The 15192-nt window shown below is 37.8% G+C and overlaps 1 long non-coding RNA gene across 1 annotated transcript; it reads left to right on the forward strand.

Annotated features, from left to right (window-relative positions):
• The first annotated feature begins 7507 nt into the window (after window positions 1-7507).
• On the forward strand, window positions 7508-14281 carry LOC134817142 (uncharacterized). The gene is made up of 4 exons (XR_010160473.1): window positions 7508-7628; window positions 8801-8888; window positions 12739-12873; window positions 13081-14281. It is a non-coding gene; the product is annotated as an uncharacterized LOC134817142 (long non-coding RNA).
• Window positions 14282-15192: the final 911 nt, after the last annotated feature.

Here is a 15192-nt window from a genome sequence, read left to right on the forward strand (position 1 = left end):
TGACTATTTTGTGAATTTCTTTAATCAGCTGTCCGTCTTCCCGAAAGAATGCACTGTTGTAGTAGTTTTTGAGGTCAAACTTTAGTTTTTGAACACTTTTGTCTACTTCGTCCGTTTTCGTTTCCGCTATAGAAATCTCCGTGAAAACTTCGTCTACTCTGTTTTTGATCCGTGTGGTAGCTGACAAGTTTTTCTCCCAGAGGTCTTTGACCTTTTGCATTTCCTTCTTGCCAACCTCGAGTAGTTTTTCGATTTGCTGGATGCTAGTATCGGAGCACTTAAGACTGTTAACCTCAGATGTAAGTTTCTCCAACTCCTGCTTAACGTCAATAACTTGGTTCTCGATAATAGTCTGGACCCATGCGAGAGAGGGGAGTTTCGAATCTAAGTCCCTATTCAGAGAGCTCCTTGCTGGTTCTTCGGGTCTAGACATCACATTCATCATTCTTGCTCTCCTTTCTGTAACAGATCCTTCTGTGGAGCACCATGTGATCCATGGATTGAATTTAATTGACATAGAAATGTTCACATGTCAATTCTGTAAATCATAGCTGTACATTAAGAAGTAAACATGATCTGACTGCTCGACTCGTAGATCACATAAGGGACGGGAGCTCTTACTAAAGGGGGGGTTCTCGTATCAAGGGATGTGAGACGTACGTCTCAAAGGCATGCAAGGGGAGTGAGCCGATCTAGTGTTCTAGGTATAAATATTGGGTGATAAAAGGTAGTAGTATCGCATTCTATCAACAGTCATGCCTACCTTCTCCAAGTCCCTCAACGGTTTCAGAGGATGTCTGGATGTCAACAGGTGCTTGATTCTGACGGATATATCTACAGCAGCAAGAAATATGATGACACCGTCCTCTCCACGAGCCAGAACTTCTGCCTCCGGACCTGCCCAACATACCGAGTCGAAGACTTCTCTTGAATTCGTTCTTCCTCCCAGCTGCACATCTACGAGAAGAGACGAACAATTTATCCTCTTTGATGGGAAGACTGACCGAGATGTGAGAATCATAGCCTTCGCCACCAACAGGAACCTTCACACCCTCGATATTTCCCCAAAGTTACACCATACATTCGGTGATAGAAAACAAATGTCTACCTTCCAAAAAGAAGAGGATTTCCAGCAGTATTCTGTACGACCTTTGTTCTTTCTACACGACATACCCAACAAAGATTGAGTACTTGTTCGCTGTTGCGAAATACTTTGGTAATAATATTGAGTAATTTGTTGTATTCTAAAGTATTGTATTATTAATCTATTTAACATTTTATAACCAACCAATACATTGCCTCAATTTAAAACATGTTCACTTCCTAATTTGTAGCTCCTATGTACAGAGTTGTCATATGAACTCTACCCCAGATCTAGCCCATTTCTAGGTCAATTATATTCAATCCATGGATCACATCACTAATTATACGCCACAAGCTTCAGGCTTGCATGTTAATTACTTGATGACGTATATGGTGGATCATATCACTCCGGCCCCAAAGTCTGGCAGCCAAAGATACTACCTTTTCTGGGGCAGATTTCATTCATAAAACTCTAAATATTGGAAAACTGATTATATTATAAGTACGTATGTATATCATAGTTCATACCATGCTGCTGTATCGTCATATCTGTAGACAGTATAGTAGAAGATAGCTAGGTTCGGTATATACATGAAGATAAACACCCCTAGGATCAAGCTCGCATCAGTTTTAGTTTCTCTGATAAACACCACAAATCTCCCTAAACTTGAGTGAACCTCACACTGGAAAAAGAGCCAATCCCACAGCACCATTAGCACTATAGCGTTTGCCACCGACATAACTGAAACATTTACTATAACATTTATAAGCGTTTTCTGAGCTTTGCGGATCTAATCCGTCATCTATTATTCAAGATTTGACGGAGCATTAGCACATTTTATGAATGTATTTTAATAAATAATTCCATTCTAATAAATAATTCCATCTTTTATGATGATGATATTTATTCATTAAATGCAGACGTGAAAATTTGCCATCTCCTTGTATCTCACCAATGTAAGCAGCCTTGTTTTCAAGTTCCTTTCCCATCACCATCCGCTGACCTTTCACAATGCACTGTATCAGTAAGACAATATGCATGAAGATTAGAACTAAGTTCATAGGCCGCTGTGTCAGCTTCTTTTTGAACATTGTAGAAACTTTAGTGTTTAGTTTGGTAATCGCTTCATTGTATCTGGCTGTTAAGTGATTGGACGTCGATCTCTCAAAATTCATCCGTGCCATTGCCATGTTAACTAGATTTTTTCCTCTCGCTTTACCCCGTTTAAGTCTAAATATGATATTAGCAAAACTGGGTATTAGTAATAGAATTCCAAACACCATCATGAAGTACCCGAAAGGTTCCCTCCCGCTCCAATCACTCATTTTAGCTGGTGGGATAGCGTAGAAAATAGTCCAGAAAAGGATGAAGAAGAGGTATGAAAAGAACCCCAAGTAGAATATCCTGCTCCCATACAAACTCCACTTCTCTTCAGTCAGACACTGAACAGTCACGTGGTTGGTAATATTTCCTGACATCATGACAAGACTCTCGTAGGGTGTGATGGCCCCAACTTTGCAGTTCCCGGTCTCCTCAGAGTGTTTGGTCTCAGTACTGAGCATGAAGGTCACATCCACACTCATTTTTCCCTCGTATTCGTCCCTTTTCACAAGCCTGGGTTAAATTGAACTCTAGCGATATCACCAAAATTTCGATGGAGTGATTAAAAAATCAGTGATTATCCAACTAACACTAGATTTCTCACTTTGCCAGAAAATCTAACTCACCTAGACAGCATGTTGGCAGCGAGACTAGGGTACTTGGCATTGACCACCACAATTGCAGGAACGTCAGTGTTATCTCTTATATCTGACAAAGCTCCGTGGTCTATCAGGTAGCTAGCCACTTCCGGTTGAGCGTACAGTACGGAGGTTACTACTGGCGGCTGTCCGAACCTGTCCACTGAGTTAAAGTCTCCGCCTAAGTAAAGAGGTAGAATATCGGGTTTTGTTGTATTGTTTTTGGTGAAGGGGTTGAACCATTCATTAACTTGGGTAAGATGTCCAAAAAGAACCTTATTTTTTGGCTGGACAAAGTATGTTGAACATAGATGAATAAATCATAGATTTTTGTTACAAAATTGGCAGCAGCCCCCCTCTAAATGTCATGATCAATGATATAATGAATCACCAATATTACTATACCTGATTCCACGATGTACCGGACAATATCGATATTTCCGGAAATTCCGGCGAAATGCAGGGCACATCTACCAGAGGAATCCTCCGGAAGAAACCAAGTATCCTCGGGGAGGCACTGAAAAGCTTCCAGAGACCCGAGTAGGGCACTACAGTGAACAGGTGTCATTCCTGAGTAGTCCGGTTGTTGGGGGTTCAACCCCGCCTCCAGTAACCTGTTGGAGTTGAATTTGTTAGAGAACCCGTACAGATAATAAGTTAGTATTAAATATGCGTATATAGATTTTTATTGTATAATAAGGTGAAAAGTAATAAAACGGTTTCATTTCAAGTGCTCTTCTGATCGGTGGACTATATTAGTATTACAAATAAGACATTACATTTGCAGGTTAACTTTGAAAATGAGCAGTAAGCTGTACCTTTGAACGGTAGCTGCATCGCACCACATCGCCGCTAAGTGAAGAGCTGTTTGTCCAAGGTCATCTGTAGCCAAAATGAAGGGGTCTGATTTCAAATATTTCTCTAATTGCTTACTGTCTATCACTGCTTTACTGAAAAGTTAAGCACTTGATCACGTATATAGGTCTGATGAGAATTTCAAAACTGGATCGTTATGCCTATGGATATTCACGGTTAGTCTGAGATTTACCTTCTTGGAAAGAGTGAATCTGATGTGCAGATAAGTTTATCTGTTCAATTGTTGATGAACTTGTTGTGAAATGTTGTCGTTGATAAACGACAAAATATCGTCTTTCCGATCACTTCCATTTCGAGGCATTCTAATAACCTTATTTCCATTCAAACGAGATAAAGCTTATAACTTATTATAAAATCAATAGTGAGTCTGTTTAAAGCAATCATCGTTATTTTAATTTCGACGAACAAGCATTATATACATCAAGGTTCAAATTCGAAACAGGTATGAAAAGTAACTATTGAAATGTACTATAAAATGTATAAACATTCTGTGTAGGTACACGGAAACTACAACATGCAAACAGCAGCAAAACAGAATTAAACAATACTAATAGCTTGGTTCGGGATGGCTGTCGGCAGTATTTTTGGCAGCATATTTTGCATTTTTGCGTATTTGCGTATTTGAGCTGCAGAATGCAGATATGGTTTAGTCGTTCGACTCATATCGGTTCAGGTCGATTATCTAACTATCTAACACCGAGTTGTCCCCATCGAGCTATTCAAATGATTCTAATCTGAGCGAGAGTGTAGAAGAATGCAAAAACAAGTTATAAAACTGTTAGAATTAGATGTGTCAATGAATGGAATTTTAGCCGTGTAGCTCGTATTTCATTTTAGTGACCATGAAATTACAATATAGTGATGAGATAAACAAATATTGAGGAGGTCTAGGTGATAATAAAATTGGGCCACCTGGTGAGGCCGTTTGTAAAACGCCAGCTTTTAAAAAGGTGCTATAAGTATAGTTGGTTCTGGAACAGATCGCTAGCTTTACTTAATTACAGGAATTACAATAAAAATATCAAAGATATTGCGTTTTTCAGTTTCAAGTTTGCTGATCACACTTCCAAATTTAGAAATTGTATTTCATGTGCTGTACTTATAGCTGACATCCGGAAAAGTTGTTTGTAAACCGTATTACATCAACTGGCACTGCAACTGCTGAACTGGCATATTCTGTCGTAAATATTTACATGACAGACTTAGACTTTACTTTTAGTTGTCCGTTACCAATACCACAAATAAAATTATTCGCCATAAGGATCACTGAGCCACTGAGGTATTTGCAATTTGACTTCACATAGCCATGTTGCATGTGCCTACGCGTATAGTAGTAGTACGGCGGTCGTGCGCTGCTGCAAGCTAGAGGGCTCTGGTTAGAGCAAATAAAATTACAATATGTATATAATTATTTCACATAGCCATGTGCCTCCGGCGGTCGCGCGCTACTGCAAGCGAGAGCGGAGAGGGCTCTGGTTAGAGCAATATAATTATAACAATACAACATATTCTATTGCTTTATTTACCTTGGTAAATAATGTTCCCTCTCTTGTCTCTTCACATATCCATGTATATGTGTCTACGCCGCGTGCGCATTGCGTGACGCGCTTGTTTCACAAGTAGAATATCCTGTGCCTACAAATACGTATACAAATACATTGAAAGCCGCGCCGCGCGTTCGATCTAATTCCTAGATCGAACCGAATAACGATTTACAAAACGCTTTTTTGCCACAAAAGGATGAAACCAAAGATATTCATTATGTCTCTTCTTATTGCTTAAATAACTGGGTTCTTAAATTTTCCTTAAAACTTCATTCGAAACATTCCAAAAATAAAAATCATTTACACTGTTTTTATGAATAATTTCCCTCTTAAATCCTTCCAATCTAACTTTAAAACTTTAAACTGTCGAGCAGTTCTTGACATCTGGAGGGAGTTTGTTCCAATAAGGAATAACTCGCTCCGGAAGAAAAGAAGACTGAAGATTCTTCACTTTAGTTACACTTTTACTTCATTTATTGGTTGAAACAAGATTAAGACCAGATCTGCTCATTCTGAACAAACCCGATCCATATTCAGTCAAACCACTAGTTACTTTAAAAGCTTCAATAAGGTCCCCACGTATTCGCCGCTCTGCCAGCGTCTACGTAACGGCTGTATGGAAGAGTTCGGCTGTATGGAAGAGTACCCACCTCATCAATAAAACGGGTAAACCGCCTCTGGACGCTCTTCAGCTCCAAAACAGTCCCTCAACTTCCATGAGCCGCAACTGGATTCCACAATTGGACACAATACTCAATATGAGGTCTTATAAAAGCTTTATAAATAGCTATAATTTGCATTACAGCCTTTACTGGCCCCGCTCAGCCTGTCATTCCGCCGAATCTCTATTCGTATGTTTATGAACATAATAGCCTGAGGTCCCCAGGTATTACAGCCTGTTCTCTAATAACTAAATTCCTTACAATCCCGCAGATCATACGATTTGCTTTAGAAATACATGCATACATTATGATATTATTATTCATTGTAATGGCAATAAAATTTAAATTTTGTTTTCCTGAATTTGCTGACAAAAGAGAATGTTTGCTTGAAGAGATTCTTGTAAACTTGTACCGAAATTGCTTAAAATTTGGCTGAGGAATGATCATAACATAACATAACATTATAAATAATGCCTCTCTGGGCATCTCAAAAAGAAATTCATAGAAAATGAACACTTTACGTTTGAAACCATATAATTACAAACTTTTAAAAAATTTAACTAAATACCTTTGATATTAACTTGTAGCGCGATGCACTACTGGGTCGCGCGCGCATCAAATAATGCTTCTCGCAACCACAGTAGTGTGCAAACCAACATTCGAACCACCAGCAGCTGGTGGTCAATTTCCTACGAACGCGACTTAATTTTGGTTCAGACTGGAGTCGAGCGCTACGTTATAGCTGTATATATAGCTCGTTTCACGACGAAATCTTCATTTATTGAGTTTGTCTGTCGATTATGTTGGAGTTTGTATTTTTAATTTTGTACTCGAATACTGTTAATTTATTTTTATTAAATAGTTGTTTTTCGTAACAGCACACTAGTACGTGATTCCTTTTGTTATTCTTACATAATTAGGAAGATTTTAAACTTCAATACTATAAATAATCAAATATTTACGAACACCGATCATCGGTATGTACCCATTATGCATTATTGGTATCGAAGTCTTATGTTGAGCTGGATATCGAAAAATTTGAAAATGTAAGGCTGTAATTTTGTACTTGTTTAGGTGTAGAACTAGGATTAACAACTTGATTGCTAGGAGCTAGGAAGAGATTTTAGTAATGATGACCCTTTAAACTTAAACTATATCTCTAGTGCACTTCGATCGGTTTTCTTTTCAATTTTGATAAAACCTAGTCGTGATCTTTGTTTCAGAACTTCACTAATTTATTAAGTTTTGTAGTTTATATAGACGGAACATGAGCAGATACCATTTGATTAATTATAATATATCCGATTTGAAATATTATTCTGTCGGAGTTTGAGTTCAACATGGACACATTTATTAACATCCCGCATGAATTTGTGTCGTCTTTACAATTTTTTGCGCTGAATTTGTATGCTTATTAATACTGCCGCATGATATCAGTAGCTGCTATAAAACTAGAGTGTATAGCATGTGTATTATACGATGTTTCCCACGTAAAAATCGCAGGTTGTTTTGGTGCGGCTGGGCACTCTACTGGTGATTGACACCAGAGACTGAGAAAAACTTTGACATAATTTTCAAGTTTGATATGACCTAATAACTACCACATTTACAGGAAGTATGGTAATACATTCTTGTCAGCTGTCTGGGCAAATCTTCTCTCGCAGAATTGGATTAAAATTTAATGTATTTTATTTCTCACTTCCAACGATGTCGCAATTATTAGGTAAAATTTGAAGTTATTTTGAGATTCAATTAATAAATTTTAGATTGCAGCTTGATATCACTTAGTATGTACATTGTACTCGGTTGCAAGGGTAGAACTTATGAGAATACTATCATAGTATTATTGAACTATACTATTATGGGTTCATCAAAGTTCGTATCATGATTTGTCACAATTAAACCATCGAGTCACTTGAGGAAACCCGTTAAAGCTCGCAATTGGCGACGAGATAAAGTTTGTGGTACCTCTAGATGTTAAGTTAACTCTTAGGCTCCAATCTTCCTTACTATACCTACCACTCCTTCTTCCTTGATAAGAAGTAGATCCATCTGGAACAGTGAGCTGCTTCTTCCCTTCTATCCCGTACTAGCCTACTCAGCTCTCTCCAAACCGTGAACAACTACTCCCGGTGCTAGAACTTTAACCGCATAATTATAACAGCACAATTCTTTCGCTTGAATCTCAGTCTGCTGTAAGACTGCTGTACCGGTAGAGTTTTTACTTGTATGATTCAGCAATCTGCTCTTTAGATGGTACCGTTACCTCCCGCCATAAGACTGTGCCGTCTTGGTGACCTTGAGAATATCATAAGGTCCGATATATAAAAGCACTATCCAATATCGAGACCCACTCAGGATCCCAAACCACGACTCCTTTCGGTCGTCTGTACTTGCTTTTTTCCTCCCAGCATGGACTAAGTCAATGATACTGTCTTACATCGCTGGCCTTGTTCTTATAAGTGTTCACTCGGCGCTCACAAGATAACATGTTCAGAGATCTGTTGCAGAACCTTGTCGTGCCGTCATTTATATACTCCTTGACTAAGAGCTACTTTACACCTACAGCAAAAATGTGCTAAATGATATCCATCCTCTCCTCACATTACTGTACTTGCACTTACCATCCTCATCTTCGCCATAGAGGTGGTTAAGAGGGTGACGTACACAGCATCTAGCACGAATCCAATAAGTGAGTCTACAGTGCGTGTCGAAATACATTGCATGTACCCTTATATATTAATTGAGACAGAATTTTAATAAATCAACAAATTCTTAAAATTTAAAAAGGTAGAATTTAATTCTATGGCATTTATTGAAACCTGCTTTTTTAAAGTTGAGAATTGGTTTCAATTTCTAGAATATCACGATAATGTTGACTCAAAACTGTTTCAGGCAGCTATCAAGTCTCAAGATATGACATAATTTGATAGAATGTTAGTACCAACGCTATCAGTGCATTGAAGTCGAGTTCTCGATACAGGTATTATAATTAGGTTCTATCGACCGTTTTTGTAGTCTTAACTCATTTTTATTTGTTATTATACGACCAATTAAAACCTAGCAAACCAGACTTCTTTATGTGCTAAATGTTACTTTAACCTTAATAATAGCAGCATTGTGGCAGATATCCAGTTACATTTTTTCCAGCCGTATATTATAAATATACAGGGTGGGCCAAAAGTCAGTGTGCAAACGTTGGCATTAATAGCTCAGTCACTGAGTGCCCAATTGAAATAATTGGTTCTGGTATGACTTACTACCACCACTGGTTCGAGAAATTTGTCAAATCGAAACATATTTGTGTTCATTGTTTTCAAAAGCAAAAAGAAGGTTCATTTTCGCATTTATTTGATAGTTTGGATAATCGGATCGAGCCAAATTTTATTGAATTGTGTTTAGCCATTTAAATTACGTTTGCTCTAAAAAATGAGAGTATATATATATTACTCATGCAACTAAGATAAATTGAGTATAAATACTCAATTTATCTTAGTTTAAGTTCCAAGTTATATAACTCATTTTCTAAAGGTCTCGTAAACTTTAATCAATTACAGAGGGTGTGGCCTCTTTTTCACTGAAAAGACGCCATCAGATTTCATTGCATTCTGGGACCAATTTTGGTGTGATTTAAAGTATCCTACAAATTGGTGTTTACTGTTTCGACTTTTGTAAAATCACTGTAACAATATAATCTGTATTCTTATAGTTTCAACCATAATAGTGAAATAGAGGGGCTGGCCAATAGCCACACCCTCTGTAATTGATTTAAGCCTACGAAACTTTCAGAAATTTGTGTGTAATTCGGAGATAAATTAAACAAGTTGTTATCGGCCACCATGTGTAAACGGAATGTTCTAGCAGACTGTATAATACTATAACATACATTTTCTTACACACACATAACCTAATCTCTGGAATGTTGCTATGATATCAATGGCAATGTTTTGATACTGTGTATTATCATGATTATGCCTTACAGGCCGATCTTCCGATGGAGTTTCGGTTGCCATGGCAACACATCAATATGATAAAGAATTTGTAAACGCAGTCACAACTCTGTCGTGTACACTGTACGGTGCGAGCGGTTATTTTATGATAGGTAACATCTACTTTTTCAGCATTTGCGGGATGACCAGTTCACACGTATATTTTCGCAGACACAACTTCGCATAAAATTATATCCAATTATTCTATAACCAATTATCTACACGGACTTCTGTCTAAATATGAATGAAATCGAGAAAACCAAATATTATATGTTTCATCCTGAAGTGCTGAGTTCTCAGGCAGTATAATCATGATCCTGATAGATATCGAAGTCTCCTTAAATGATTGTCTCTGCTGCTTAATATATCTGGATTGTCGTTGGGAGGCGATGCAGATTTGTTTACTTTTAAGGGGGAGGTTCTGCTCAGCAGGAGAAAGAGGTGATGCACATTTTGTATTTGTCTGACATGTAGGACTTGAGCCACGTTTCCGTAAGTGCAATAAACGGTAACGAGTGGTTTTTGGATTTCTCCTGAATAAGAGCTGAGATTTTTGGCACTTCCCATATACTCGCACTTGATGCACAGGATTCATGGACTGGACATTTAAGACGAGGCATGAGGAATAACGGGCACGTGCAGTGTATCCTCTGAGGCGGTAGGAACTGCTGGTAGTGGTATAGTGGGTAGTATATATATATTACTCATGCAACTAAGATAAATTGAGTATAAATACTCAATTTATCTTAGTTTAAGTTGCAAGTTATATAACTCATTTTCTAAAGGTCTCGTAAACTTTAATCAATTACAGAGAGTGTGGCCTCTTTTTCACTGAAAAGACGCCATCAGATTTCATTGCATTCTGGGACCAATTTTGGTGTGATTTAAAGTATCCTACAAATTGGTGTTTACTGTTTCGACTTTTGTAAAATCACTGTAACAATATAATCTGTATTCTTATAGTTTCAACCATAATAGTGAAATAGAGGGGCTGGCCAATAGCCACACCCTCTGTAATTGATTTAAGCCTACGAAACTTTCAGAAATTTGTGTGTAATTCGGAGATAAATTAAACAAGTTGTTATCGGCCACCATGTGTAAACGGAATGTTCTAGCAGACTGTATAATACTATAACATACATTTTCTTACACACACATAACCTAATCTCTGGAATGTTGCTATGATATCAATGGCAATGTTTTGATACTGTGTATTATCATGATTATGCCTTACAGGCCGATCTTCCGATGGAGTTTCGGTTGCCATGGCAACACATCAATATGATAAAGAATTTGTAAACGCAGTCACAACTCTGTCGTGTACACTGTACGGTGCGAGCGGTTATTTTATGATAGGTAACATCTACTTTTTCAGCATTTGCGGGATGACCAGTTCACACGTATATTTTCGCAGACACAACTTCGCATAAAATTATATACAATTATTCTATAACCAATTATCTACACGGACTTCTGTCTAAATATGAATGAAATCGAGAAAACCAAATATTATATGTTTCATCCTGAAGTGCTGAGTTCTCAGGCAGTATAATCATGATCCTGATAGATATCGAAGTCTCCTTAAATGATTGTCTCTGCTGCTTAATATATCTGGATTGTCGTTGGGAGGCGATGCAGATTTGTTTACTTTTAAGGGGGAGGTTCTGCTCAGCAGGAGAAAGAGGTGATGCACATTTTGTATTTGTCTGACAGTGACATGTAGGACTTGAGCCACGTTTCCGTAAGTGCAATAAACGGTAACGAGTGGTTTTTGGATTTCTCCTGAATAAGAGCTGAGATTTTTGGCACTTCCCATATACTCGCACTTGATGCACTAGGATTCATGGACTGGACATTTAAGACGAGGCATGAGGAATAACGGGCACGTGCAGTGTATCCTCTGAGGCGGTAGGAACTGCTGGTAGTGGTATAGTGGGAGCGCTGTTCCTGGCTGAAGAGGTGGATGTGGTCTGGGGTAGTGGTAGGGCATTTGAGTTTGAGGGAGGCTGGACCGGTGGTCGACTATTTCTGATAGGAGTCCGATCCTGGTTTGCATCGTTTCCAACAGTCTCCGTAACTATAACAATCCTGTGATCTGGTATTGGTTACTTAAACTTATTTAATTGAACATGGTGTTTGACGTTGGAGCTTATCACTTTACAGTTTACATCACCTTACCTGAATAATTGAATAGGATGAATACTGAATAGCATTTATTAATGCTTTCTTTACCCGGAGAACTCTGTTTTACTTGTCCCTCGGTAACACAAGACCGTGAGCCGTGACACTTAGTCACAATAATTAAGTCATAAGTCAGAAAGAAGTCCATAATTCGTACACCCATGATTATGTTAAATATAGATTGACTCCAGTCTCCATTGTTCAATGACTTCGTCAAAATGTTTTAGGAAAATGTTCACAGATTTGTTAATTTTGGACTCAAATTAACGTTGAGAAAAACTGAATTTATTTTGGAAAAATCCCGGCTAAAACCAAAATCCCGGCCGGTACCGGTACAAAATCGCCAAATACCAGCCGGTATTCCGGCTGCGCCGGTTATATCCCGGTCGAGTTCTGTCTGAGACCTAATTTTCTCTATTTCTCGTGCAATTTTAGATCAGACACAGTCATCTAAATTATTTAATAAGAAGGTTTAAATTATAAGCAATTAAAAACAGTTGGGACTATCATTGTTTGTGAGTACATATTATACGAATATAAGGTGGTTAATATAATTATAACACATTTAATATAAAACATTTAAGACACATTTTTTTATTCCTGCATTGTACTCATTAATTTAACTAGTAATATTATATAAAAACCACATTTCTATTTGTACAGGGAGCTGCTGGTAAACTACCGTCGCTATACATCGACTATGACTACAATCTTACTTTTAAAAACAAACTACATACATATCTCACATTTGCGAGGACTACTTCATCACAAGCAAAAAATCGACATTGGTAAATAAAGGTAGGTTCTTTTCACTGACTTCGTTAAATGAGTTACATATTTTCACACAAATTACGTGCATGATCATTAAAGGGTTGCTTGTGTGCAGTTACTTCTGGGCCAGCGCCACCCTGTTTGGAGTTTTCACATAAGTAAATTTGCCGATAATACAATTTTACTCATTCTGGACATGTTACCTATATTATCATTATACTAGTATTTCTTCAGGTCTGTCTTCTATAACCACGATGAAAAGAAAAGCTGGGCGAAAACATTTGAGACTGCAGATTGCAGAACTGGAACACTCTATTTGAAGACAGTGGCTGCTGAGTGCTGAGCTGCATCAAATCTATCAGCATCATGTAACTTCGATCAGGAACAGACTCCATTTCATTTCCGACAACTAGCACCTGTTTTCCCTAGACTTACCAAGTATTAAGTAACTGCATTAGTATTAGGTTAAATTAAAGGCCCTACATCGAACAAGTCTAACAATTAAAACTTAAATGCAAGAGTGCACAATTTATCACTAAATATCTTCCTCTTTTAATTCTAATCAACACACGGTTTCGTCTTTGTTTCACCCAATCGTGCTGATAATCAGTAATCATGCACTCTGCACTCTAACTTCGAGATGTTTCAAAAGGGCTCCCGACGAGTTGAATTAGATCAATATTTTCTTTTGATACATAGATACTGATTGGGAGGTTCATCATACTATTCTTGTCACATGGTAACGATTAACGATTAGCTGATCAGCTTCCAGCATCGACAGGCCGAAATCCATAAATATAATCAGTTGTAATTTAATATTTATCATCGTCCGGATCATCATAATATTTTAATTTAAAGTTACAATTGAACGGTGTTAAGAAAGATAATTTAAGAGAAATGTTTTGAAAGTGCCTGATTTCGAGTATAAGATCTGTACTGATACATTAATTTTCAGATTGTTATTATAGTTTATTTGTATTTTTTATATTATCTTATCCGCACAAGTTCGGAAGCCATCTGAACGCTATTGCCAGACACAGGCATATATTTATTTTGGGGTATCATGCTCTCAGAAATTTCAACTCAGTCCGATATTATAGTTATACTAACCTGCATTGCATAAGGTTAATTGTCTCGCAGTCTAGTGCATAAACCTTTTATTTTGTATAAACCCTTTATTTTGATTGGGAAAACTTTAGTGGTTACCGTCTCTAAAGTTGGCATGATAGTTAATAAACTCTTATCTATTATGTCACTGAAGATGACGCCTTGCAACATGTTTGACGATAGCCTGTAGATTGATAGTTTGATCTAAGTATTTACAACAATTCATCTAGTTTGATTGATTCAAAGGGAAACAAATTCCTCTCTTATCTATTATGACTATATTTAAATTCAATCCTGTAAAGTGATACTCCTTTTTTAGTAATTTAAACATGTGTTTTCTCCTTCTGATTTTTAAACTATTACCGGTCACGCTGAATAATAATGACCTCAGTGAATTTAAAGCTATCGTTAACATCACTCAGAAAATGCGCGTCTTTAGCGCGTGTCTTGTTGTTATGCATCAATCCTTCGGTAGATCGGCGAGATGCACCACTGTGCCTCACCGAGCTGCGAAGGATTGACATCGTGAATCAAGATATTAACCTTCTTCCTCTTAGCTACCAATGGATTCTCTTTCATATAACTTACATAACTATTCCTATTAGACACAGACACATCTATCCTATCAAAGATGTCATATGAAAGTTCCCAGTGATGACCAAGCTTATTAGCTCGATATCCATGAAGCCGAAAGGCATCTAATCCTCTCTTGAAACCAGTAACTGACTCACTAGCTTTCACAAGTGGTGGTAGACTGTTCCAATAGCGCAAGACCCTTTGGGCAAAGAAATCAGTCTCATTTGTGGTGAATCTATGAGTCTTTGATCTAGCAGCAACGGTCCTACCAGAACGACCAAATAAATCGGAACCATAACCCACAAAGCCTTCCTGGATCTTGAACATCTCAATGAGATCTCCACGAACCCTGCGTTCAAGCAGGGTTGTGAGGTTCAGCTTATCCAGTCTCTCTCTGTACGTCATGAGTCCCAATCCATCAATCATACGGGTGAACGATCTTTGAACACCTTCCAATTCAAGAATCAGTGACCAGTTTCCATGCCTAGCCATTGGAGCCCATGCCTGTGAACAATACTCTATATGAGGCTTTACTAAAGACTTATACAAGCCCAGCATAACGCTTTTCTCCCTCGATATAATATTTCTTGTAAGCCAGGCAATGGTACTATTAGCTTTAGCAATGCACTTTCTCACATGACCCTCAAAGTTGAAGCTGGTGTT

This window comes from Bolinopsis microptera, chromosome 6 (assembly GCF_026151205.1).
Source record: "Bolinopsis microptera isolate Bmic1 chromosome 6, MBARI_Bmic_1.0, whole genome shotgun sequence".
Lineage (NCBI taxonomy): Eukaryota > Metazoa > Ctenophora > Tentaculata > Lobata > Bolinopsidae > Bolinopsis > Bolinopsis microptera.